The sequence below is a fragment of the Euprymna scolopes genome, chromosome 5, assembly GCF_053919585.1.
Source record: "Euprymna scolopes isolate OS-2025 chromosome 5, ASM5391958v1, whole genome shotgun sequence".
NCBI lineage: Eukaryota > Metazoa > Mollusca > Cephalopoda > Sepiida > Sepiolidae > Euprymna > Euprymna scolopes.
The window spans coordinates 35753407-35765912 of record NC_136486.1 but is presented as its reverse complement, the minus strand read 5'-3'; the positions used below and the strand labels follow the sequence as shown (position 1 = coordinate 35765912).

General features: G+C 32.0%; 1 non-coding gene across 1 annotated transcript; it reads right to left on the bottom strand.

Moving 5' to 3' along the window:
* Positions 1–11226: 11226 nt before the first annotated feature.
* Positions 11227–11299, bottom strand: Trnar-acg (transfer RNA arginine (anticodon ACG)). The gene has a single exon. It is a non-coding gene; the product is annotated as a tRNA-Arg (tRNA).
* Between the last annotated feature and the right edge of the window lie 1207 nt (positions 11300–12506).

Sequence of the window (12506 nt, the reverse complement as noted above, 5' to 3'; positions counted from 1 at the left end):
CTCCTACTACAATTTTGGGTCTAAACACTGGAAATTTTAGATATAGGATTCTTGTATATGGATCTAACTTAATAACTTTATTTGAGCCCAAAACAATAAATGTTAAGGAGTCATAATAAAGGTTAAGTTAAAAAAAATACCTCTGCTGTCTCTACCAAATTACTCAGACAATTTCTGGTCTAAACATTTGAAATTTTACATTATGCGAATACAGAGATAGGGCCAGCTTTTTAATCGGTTTGGGTCGAAAATTTTAGTTATCAATATATAAATTTATGTATGTATGTATGTATGTGTGCATGTCTACCTAAAACTTTTGACAGAGGCGACAGATTTTTACAAGATCAGTATCGTTTTGAAGTTGGACCTTTCAAACGACAAATACCGAAAAATTAGCTAAAAACAGTAATATCTTCACCTTCAACTAGGCACTTTTCTACAGGGTGGAGTCGCTTTTTTCGCCGATATTTTTGAAAGTCATCCTCTCCTTTCGATTGTCTAGCCTAATTTAAACCTACGTATCTTCCGGTTTGGCGGTGGTCGTAACGGCAAAGACATCAGATTTTTTCCCGTTCTTTTCCTACAATTTTGGGTCTAAACACTTGAAATTTTTGATATAGGACATTGGACATGGATCTAACTTAATAAGTTGATTTGAGCCATAAAAAACATAAATGTTCAAGTGTCATAATAGGAGTCAAAGTTAAAAAAGAAAATTGACCGCTTTTGTTTTTTTACTCAAATACACCTCAAAACAAGGGCAACGACAGGCTGAAATGCTAGTATATATATATATATATATATATATATATATATATAGTGCCGGCAAAATGAAAGTCTGCACGTGTAATTTTTTTCAAAAACTGCAAATTTAAGCTGAATTAAATGTAAATGTGTAAACAACCTATATCTCATTTGCTTCGCCTTTTATTATACTATAATTTTACCTGTTGATACATTTGAGAAAACATCTATGCATTTAACATGTATTTTTTACTGTAATCGTGAAAAACAAATAATTACTCTATAGTTTAATATTTAGATATTTATAAAAAATGGGAATCGGTAATTGTATCGGAATCGGACATAATATGTGAATCGTCCCATCAATGATATATATATATGTATGTATATATATATATATATATATATATATATATATATAAACACGCAAAAGGTTTATACCATTTGATAATATATATATATATATATATATATATATATATATATTTATATCTAGCCGCGTTACAAAAGTCTGTGGTTTATAAGTGTTTCAAATCAAAACATATTAAAAGATTGATGTAAACATTTACTATGTTGAATTAAAAGAAAAAAAGTTTTGCGGAAATATTCTAAACATAAAGAAGTTTGATTGGTTGTCTTGCCTACTTGCTTGGCAAGTCCAAGACAGGTTGGAAGGCCATAAAAAAAACATTATATACTCATGCATCTTCTCTTATAACCCAAGTGTTTTCAATGCTATAGAATTCGACTGTTCATCATTGGTTGTAAAGAGTTTCATTCATGTCAGAACAAGAATAGAAACAAATGTGTACGAGACAAATAGATATATTAATAGAGAAAAAAAGAAAGACAGAGATTGAGGAGGAATCCATTGGAGGGGGAGATCTAATTTACATATCCATAGAAGCCGACTTTTAGCCACTTGAATTCCTAGCCCACCCGCCAGCTGGCAAAGAGACATCGCTTTTTGTCTCTTCCCGTTGATGCATAAAGACCGATAGGACGAGCACAAGATACACGATTTCGAATTCCGCTTTTAGGTTCCTTCCTCATTTTCCGGCGCCTTTTCCCATTTTTCTATCTTACATGGTGGTGAGCAGATGCTCGTAGAAAACAAGTCATCACTGATGACGTTTCCAGCCGGGATGTAACAACGATAAACCAGGCGAGTGAGGAAGTTTCGCGATGGCGAAACCAATTGCCCAACTTTACGTCACGGATATCAGTTTTAATACGAATCTGTCAGAAAGACCGGCGGATTTTTACCTTTTGCGCGCTTGACTTATACTACAATATGCATAGGATTTTACACACACTTCGATATTACAATAACGCAAACATATGGACAAAAATTTTATCCTATATTAATGAGTTACTGTTTGAGAAGGGAAACGTCTTTAGACTGTTGGTTTAATCTGTACCTTTCTTTAAAGCTATGTATATAGGGAATCTGATCACCTTATTCCTGCACTATAGAGTAGGGAAAGACTAGATTCAATCACTACTCCACTAGTTATTGATAAAGTAAAGTAAACTAGATTTGCGATGATCGATAGGGAAATTATTCAAGAAGGAAAACTCAAAAAATTACTTTAGTTGCAGTACTAGCAAAGACAAACAATTATACTTACCTTGATGCGTTGTTCGAAAAATCTTATGGTGCTTACTAGGCCTTGCACTTATTAAGGAAAACAAAACATTAACAGAATGGTTTGGTGTACCTAAATATGACGGAATGACGATGTTATATTAAAATATCACGTAAATTGATCAAGTATTTTTTAAAGAAAATCAGATTATACGATTCAGTATTTTTAGCAGCCAGTGATAATCTCTTGCCTCTGGAGAGATTGTAAAGGGTAGGTAATCAGAGATGAATTATTAATTCGAGCAACAATAAAGCAAAGAATAAAGTAAAGTGGCATAAAAGATTAAATTTTGCAGACGAGAGGTAATATGTGCTAATGTATAATGTTTAAATGGTGCTATATAGTACGCCATATTGTATATTTTTGTTTCAAATTAATCAATAAATCGAAATACATCAGGATATATTTTTCTATTTATAATATCTTTTTTATTGTATCTGCATGTCGAGCCTTTTATCATATCGAAAGGTCTCTATGATAAGTGTCCTTACATACTGCTTTGATACTCTTATATATATATATATATATATATATATATATATATATATATATATATATATATATTTAATATAGCAACTAAGTACTCACGTATCACAAAACTTGAATTTCTTAAAAAAAGAATTGCTTGATCGAATTACATAATTTTTGGAATATGTCATGTTCGTTCCATAACAGGTACGTACATCATAAAGAATTTTCTAGTTTCTTTTCTCAATATTTTCATTATACGAGGTGCCTTAAATAGGTTTCTAGACTTTTTTTTCGGGTGGGCTCTTTTATTGATAGTACACGCATGAAACTCTAGTCCTCTTTCAAATTAATTTTCTCCGGCTGCAGTGCATCTGTTGTGTCGTTCTAACAGCTTTAGTAATGTCCCATGAAAGTTCTCTTGTGTGAGTATGTTACAGATTCTTTCATCTCCCCAATTGTCTCATAACGACAACCTCTAATGTTTTCATTAAGCTTAAAAATAACCAAAAATCACAAGGAGCAAGGACTGGACTATATGGCGGGTGAGGAACTGTCTTGAAGCCCATAGATACAGCACTGTTGGGGCAAAGTTCGCGTAAATCTTCCGCATTTCCAGTTTCAAGCGAATAATTGTGCACAGTTCTCACACTGACATCAAACTGTGCACGTCGTCTCTATAGACACAAAACCGTCCTTATCCATGAAATTCTTCATTTGGCCATCAATCTGGTGTTCTGACGTTTTTACTCCTCCTACACCTGTCATCATCTCTCACAGACTCTTTACCTTCCTTGAATTTCTGGTGTCACTCAAAAAATGATGCTTGATTTATGTAGTCTGGCGCATCCCATACGCTTTTGTGGTATTTTTTCCAAGTTTAAAACAGAATGTTATTGCATATCGTTCTTCTAAAGTGTCTTCGCGTCCAGATTACACTTTTGAAATTCACCATCTGTGAAAATCAGACCTAAGTAAGGTGCATAGTACGCCATATTGTATATTTTTGTTTCAAATTAATCAATAAATCGAAATGCATCAGGATATATTTTTCTATTTATAATATCTTTTTTATTGTATCTGCATGTCGAGCCTTTTATCATATCGAAAGGTCTCCATGAAAAGCATCCTTATATACTGCTTTCATACTCTTATATATATATATATATATATATATATATATATATATATATATATATATATATATATATACTAGCATGGGTGCCCGGTGTTGCCCGGGTGTTTGGGTGTGTTTGATGAGCAAAGAAAAACGTCAATTTTTTTTTAATTTGACCCCTATTATGACCCCTTAACCTTTATAGTTTTGGGCTCAAATCAAGTTATTAAGTAAGATCCATTTCCAAGGAACCTTTATCTAAAATTTCAAGTGTTTGGACCCAAAATTGTCGGAGGAGTTTTGTAGAGTTCTCAAAAGTCAAATCCTTGAACTTCGATCTCTTAACAGACAAATTTCTGTCCGAAAACCGATCACAAAGACTTTCCCAAATCTCAGTACCCTGTATATCAAAGTTCGAGTCTGTAGACTAAAAATTGACAGAGTTATTGTGAAGGGAATTGTACACTGACGACACACAGACTAACACACAGACACGTTCACTTTTATAGATATACTAGCATTTCAGCCCGGCGTTGCCCGGGTATTTGGAGGTGTATGTTGAGCAAAAAAAAATGCCGTACATTCTTTTAACTTCGACCCCTATTATACCCCTTAACATTTATTGTTTTGGGCTCAAATCAAGTTATTAAGTTAGATCCATGACCAAGGAACCTATATCTACAATTTCAAGTGTTTAGACGCCAAACTGTGGGAGAAGTTTTCTAGAGTTCTACAAAAGTTAAATCTGTAGAAATATATTTTCTTATTTTCTTATAATATATATCAATCCTTATTTAAGAAGCTCAATGTAATTACAGATCAATATAGAGAATAAATAACAAATAGTCATATTCCAAAATTCATGATGTTGACCATCTTATAATTTATTCCTTTAATTCAGTTGACTTATACAATTCTTGACAGTATCTGTTTCGTGGCGCAATCTTATGATTAACACACGCACTCACACACACACACACACACACATATATATATATATGTGTGTGTGTGTATGTATGTGTGAGTGCGTGTGTTAATCATAAGAAAGGTAAATCGAAGTTATAATGGTGCACTAGTTTAATGAATAGACTACACTGTGTTATACTAAATAATTTATGTATGTGTTTCTGCTTTTATGTGTGCTATTTATATGCTTCAAATATTGACCTGTTGAGAGGTTAAATTTTAGTACTTTTACTGCTACTACATCTACTAATATTAAACTTATATGCTTCGAAACTATTGAAAAGAACTGCACGCAATTGTGCATCAGGAACTTTTGGGATGCCGAATTTTCATAATGGATACGACTTATACTAGTACTATTACTACTACTGCTGCTGCTGATACTACTACTATTACTACAAGAGTTGGTAGTATGACTGTTGTAAGGATAGGCACAAATATAACACTCTTCCCACTCTTACTACTATACCAACAACGACTACTAATAATAACTCTAACTGATGAAAATCCTATGAAAGTTCCCCCAAAATGATGGAACCAACATCAACTTCTGCCATACCAAATTGTCGGGAGGTGTCAAACAGGATCAACTGGGCGAAGGGGAGAGAGCACTGGAGTCTTGGCAAGACATAATGTCACTCAAATCCCATTCGTTTTCAGCGAAAAATAGAAGCGTCAATGTGATTTTCAAGGGTTATGAAAAAAAACAAAAGAAAAAGAGAAAGGAATGGAAAATTGTAAAGATTGGTGTAACTCAGAAAAACACCTGTTATTGCCAGTCAGTAATAATTGATAATGATTTATAGGAAAACTCCTGAAACGTCAATATCTCTACCTCTACTTTTTCCCTTCTTTCTCTCTCTCTCTCTCTCTCTCTCTCTCTCTCTCTCTACATATATATATACACACAAATATATATACATATACACACACACACACACACACATATATATATATATATATATATATATATATATATATATATATATACAAGTTAGAAAAGCATTTCATCCAAGGCATGAAAATTGTGAAACAAAATGTTTTTACTATAGACTTTAAAAATAAAGGAACACGATTCAATTTGAAATTAATTCATCTTCAAAGTGCACTTTTATAAATTTTACAAAGGTATAAAAATTTACTTTAAATTGAACCAAAAAATTACCTTGGATCTATTTTATGTAATGTACATACTGTTGTTAAAAAAATCATTGAAAATTTTATATCTATATCATTGACTACTATATGAAAGATAATGTTTTTAAATTGCAACAGAATGTACATTACATAAAATAAATCCAAGGTATTTTTTTATTCAATTAAAATTAAATTTTGATACCTTACTTTGTAAAATTTATAAAAGTGCAATTGCAGATAAATAAATTTCAAATTGAATCTTGTACTTTTATTTTTAAAGCCTATAGTAAAAACATCAGGAAGCCATCAGGGAGGAGATGAGAGCCATTACCAATTCGGTCTGTAAGAACGTCATGGACAACATCGTACTGCGCCTCAAGAAATGCACGGAGCTAAATGGAGGCCATCTAGAACATATGCTGTAGAACGGAGAAAAAAAGGCCAAAGACCCTAGTGTTTTGATGTGATGTTTTGAATATAATAAACTAGTTATAACCACAGTTTCATTTTATTCGGACAAAACACTAAGAAACAGGTCCTAATTAGAGTTGGAGCCCGTTTTGGCGGGGGGGGTCATCCTGTATTATTATTTAAAATATTTTGTGCCCAGCTATTTCGCGCGGGGACTAATATATATATACATATATATATATATATATATATATATATGTATATATATATACATATATATATATATATATATATATATATTTAATTTTATAGAAGCAATCATACCTGGAGTCTAAAGAGCAACGTTTATTTTAATGTGTTAATACTTTAAAATAATCTTGCTCATAATACTGTGGATGTATAATAAGATCAATAAGTATATTTCTCCGAGAGCAATATTAATATTGATTATAATGATAAATAATTATAAATCATAAATTAGTCTCAACAGGAAAAACAAACAAAATCAACTTGTGCTGATGAGATGAATACTCGAATACAATTATTCTCAATGATTATGGTCAATCGTAAATAAAATGAATATCGTTTCCGAAACGATTGTACACTCAAGTTGATTTTGTTTGTTTTTTTCCTGTTGAAACTCATTCATAATTTATGATTCTTAATCTTTATAAGCAGTATCATATATATATATATATATATATATATATATATATATATACATATAAATATACATATATATATAAATACACATATATATGTATGTATATATATATATATATATATATATATATATATATATATATATATATATATATATATATGTAAGGATAGAGTGTGGTATGATAATTCTTCAAGTTCCACATATCATTGACCATAATCATCGAAACTGAGCAGGAACGGCAGAGTGTGTCGGTTACATGAACTATGTAAGTTGTCCAAAATGGTGTTTTATAAGAAGAGCACGTGACTAAATATGCGCAATAACATTCTTTTGTAGACTTGTTAGTCGCAATACGAAACAATAATATAATGTTTATCTTTTGAAAAATCATATATAACGAAACTGAGAAAACTTGATAATATCTGGAACTGGAGAATAATTATTCTAGACTATATATTCTTTTAGACCCAATAAAAAGGCATTTATTGAGCTTGAACTTTTTTCCAAATTTCCAAAATTTTTCATTATAAAAACTCTAAGTGAATGATTTTTAACCCATTACAATTGGTATATACATGTTGAGTACGTGGTATATATATATACAAATTGAGTATATATATATATATATATATATATATATATACACATATATATATATATATATATATATATATATATATATATATAAATTTATTTATACAAGCATTGATGGCTACATATGTGCATACATGTTTTTGTAATCACCCGTTACTGGGTAGATTACGTCTTCAGGCCAAGAATTACCCTTGAAAACTGACACAAAAAAACATTTTCTTAGTTCGTTTACAAAATTAGAATCTTGTCATCTAATATTGGTGGGGGTTAGGCTGTGTCTTGAAATGTCAGTTTTCAAGAGTAATTCTTGGCCTGAAGACACAATCTCCCTAGTAACGGGTGATTATAAAAAAACATGTATGCACATGTGTAGCCATCAATTTTTGTATAAATAAATTTAATATACCTGCTCTGTTTGCTCATAGAGCACTTTTTGGTAGATACATGTTATTTCATTGGATGTACTTCTAGGAAATTTAACTCTAATGCCATAAGAAATATATATATATATATATATATATATAGAGAGAGAGAGAGAGAGAGAGACAGAGAGAGAGAGAGAGAAGAGGAGCATGGAGAGAGAACAAGTCTTATTTTTAGCTCGATGAGAACGAAATTTTAATGGTTACCGATTGAAACATCGTCATAGCTAATATGTGTATGTGTGTGATGTTTCTTTTTTCTCCATGAAAAGGTTAGAGAATGTACATAAAATCTAAAAATGCATTCTGTTTGTAAAATTTACCGCGGAAGACAATGGAAGTGTCCCTGAACACGCAAGGAGTCTATCAAGGCATACCCCACTGTAAAAACAAAAGTAGAACATATTATTAGCATCGTGTCATAGTACATCGTACTAATTCTCATTCAATCCCGAGCGACGTTTTGTCTTGCTGCTAACAATAAATACTTGAAAACTATTGGTTAGAATTGAAATAAATCTATTATATAAATTTCAAACGTCTGTTTGTTTGCTTGTTTGCTTGTTTGTTTGTTTGTGTGTTTGTGCCTATGTTCGCTGAAAATTTTGACACACACATCGGAACTGGTACCATCCGAAGCAGCAATGTCTCGGTCGAATAATGTGTGAAAAGTAGAAAGAACTGGCAATTATTTTCTATAGAAATAGATGTTTGCAGCAAGGGAGAGTCGGAAAATCGTTCTTTTTTAAACGACTTCGACAAGTGCACATGTGCGTCAGGCATTGTTTCATGAAATGTTTAAATAAAATTAAAAGCGATGTTAATTCAGAGGTTAACGAGAGCGAGTCGTAAGCTTTTAATTTTCATGTTATAATCCACGTAACGGTGGTCTATTTTTTTAACGTTTTTTTTTATTTCCTTTTTCTTTTTTTTGTTTTTGGAGAGGTTTAGCATTTAAGCAGGGTTAGAAGCTTTTTATTTGCATAACATTTTTTCTTATTTCGAGGTTTGCGTAATATTATTTTTTTTTTTACTTTTAACTAATCATTTTATAACGGTTATTTCGCTTATTTTTTTTTTTTTTTTTTTTTTTTTTTTCATTTTGTTTTCGTAACGACCCGTAACGGTGGTTGTTTTGTAATTTATAAACAACAAAAGAAAGTTTAAACATTTGGGTTACGTAATATGATTTCTTTTCTTTTCCTTTTTTTTTTTTTTTAATAAGGGTTATTTTGCTTAAAGCAAATGTGCTTTTTTTTCGGCCCAATTACATGTTCCTGTTTTTATCCGTTCTTTCATTTTCGAGTTAGCAGCTGTGTCCACGAGTACTCGCTGCTATTTTCATTTTTTTTTTTTTTTTTTTTTTTAGGGAGTTGGTCATTTATTTCTTGCACGGGTACTCCTCGATTGAAACATTTTTTTCAGGGCTTGGTTTCTCAATAACACCTCTGCACACCCGACAACGCTGGGTACCCCTAGTTTAGTATAAATAAAACTTTGTGGTACTTCATGCTACAATTTTAAATTTAGCCTGAACTGTTTTCTATTAGGTCAGATTAAATGTCGTTATATCGTCGTCATGTGTTTTTGTACTCGTGTTCGTCCCAAACAATGCATTACGCTTAGACGTAAAGGGCTACCATTTATGAACATGTTTAGTGGTGATGTGAGCGAGATATCGATTTACATTACATTTCAACTTTTGCATGTCTGTACAGTAAGAGAAGCAGGGAACAGGAAGGGAATTCCAAAATGTAGCAGTCCGAGGGAAGAAACTAAAAGTAAAAGACTTTCCGGCATTTAGGGGTCTCCACAATGAAGGTAGGTGGTTTTATTGGTAATCCGGTTTTTCGGGGATATGCAAGTCGGCGGGGCACAAGTGCTATTCATTTTTAAATGACTGTTTGAGTTTGTATTACTATACACATAGATTCGAAAAAGTTGTCAAAAACAAATATATAGCAAATAAATATTATCAAAGGCAAAATGAGTTACTTTTCTACCTAACTGGATAATTTTTTTAAAATGTTTTTGCTTAATGTAAAGTGTATTTTCGGCTCGGAAAGAGACAGTGTTTTACTAATGTATTTGAAAATGTTACTGTGACATAGGGTGACAAATATTAAGTGTGTTTCTACCAGTATTTTGTGTAGTTTTTATTTGTTTTAACTCGATTTGTCAAATTTACGCATTCAACACAAATCTGCGGCCATTTGCATTTTTCAAATACATCGGTAAACACTGTATGTTTTTCGATCCGAATAAACACTTTACATTAAACAAAACACTAAAGGATTATCCAGTTAGGTTGAAAAGTAACGCATCTTTCCTTTGCTAACATTTATTTGTTATTAATTTGTTTTTTGACAACTTTTTCGAATCTATGTGTATAGTAATACAAACCCGACTGTTTTTAAGATACAAATTTACTACGCGAATAGTAAAATATTCCATGCATACTTTATTAATATTATGCAAAATTATTCATCTGAGGATTTCCAAACTACTCCCTGTGGAGAGGTACTTGAAATTCAGACTTATATTCTTCGTTTTTATTGTAATAATAATAATTATACAAACATTTTTATGAGTAAGCAATTTATTAGCGTAAACAATATAATATAGAAACTATTACAGCAACACACACACATACATACACACAGGGACAACCGCCCTAACATTTATGTACTCATATAGCAACATCAACATATACATGAATATAATGGGTGTTTTTTTTTACAGGCGGCGAACTTTAAATTAAAACAAATTACAGGAAAATATCTCCATTACACAAATTCAGACTCAAAGATTAAATTTTTGTTATTTATTGTTTAATTAGCGGCTGAGTCGCGTCGGCACACACGACGCCGAGTCAAACACAGAATCGAGTACACTCAACATTAAGTATACAAAACATCGTCTTACCATTAACTGTGAACTCGGGATATGCGAAATTCCCATATGCACAAAACAAAATCACCGAAAAAACAAAAATACCCTAACTAAGGTTAAGGATAATGAGTAAACTTTCAATAAAATGATAAAAAAGTATTACGAACTTGCCAGGATTCGAACCTGAAATCGTCTGATCCGTAGTCAGACGCGTTATCCATTGCGCTACAAGTTCTATCCGTAAGCCGAAAGAATCCACCGCGACTGTATACAGACAGTGCTAAATTCCGTTGACATGGGTATGTAACTTTTTCGACAATTGCACGAAACGTCCCCCAAACACTTATTTCGGGCTTTTTTTTGTGTGACTCTGCGTTGTTCGTTATGAACCATATATAGATAAGGATAATCTAGGGACTCACACCTTTCAAGGAAAACATTTTTTTTCAATTCGGTGCATCTGTTCGAAAGTTTTATTGGTATATACACACATATAGGTGCTCATCTGAACTCCAATATCTGGTCCCCCCTCGCCAATCTTTCACGAAAAACACCCGTCTAGCTGAATCCACTGTGAAAAATTTCCCCCACTCTATATCTGTGCCTAAATCAAAACGCGGATTCCATGAACAAAGCTTCTTTCTTAGAACTGCACGCCTGTGGAACTCTGTTCCGTCTGCCTGCTTCCCTCCGGACTACAACTTGGATGTCTTCAAGTCCAATGTTAACAAATTCCTAATGAACTGCCGCCTTAAGTAAACACTTCATCAAATATCCATACTAACGTAATGTACTTGCAATAACCCTTATCCCTGAGTGGCTTCCGGGCCTTGATAAGTGGTGATCACTGTGTAAAAAAAAAACATAAATAAATAAATAAACATTTAGAATTTTAGTAATAGTAAAGATTATATGGCTTGTGCATGTATGGCATAATCTAAAAAAAAAAGAAAGTTTCACACACTCAACGCATTGAATTAGGCTGTATTCAACAATAACGCTTCAATCGTTAACTCCCGAGTGGTCTATTGTGTCTGTTTTATCAGCTTAGATATAGGAGTTTACATATCCCCCTCCCCTCCAAAAAATCTAATAGTGTTAAATTGCACGAACGAGGTGACCAGTAAACAGGTCAATTTTGTGAAATTATTCGCTAATCAAGTGTTTCTCTGTAATTTGATCGTATCATTTGCAATTTGCAAACACTGCTCGGATGTCAGTCTCTTTATCATGAATTTCCAAACTAAGTGAACTCATAAAAAGCGTTAAACAAAATAAAGTTAATGATTTAAAGTTAATCACATCTAAAAAAAAATCACCTTGCATATAGTAATCTAAATAAAATTTATATATACGGAGTAAAAATTAGAATCCTGTTTATCAAAAATACCCAATGATAAATGCAGGTATTTTATATAATAAACTATTTTTACTAATACAGA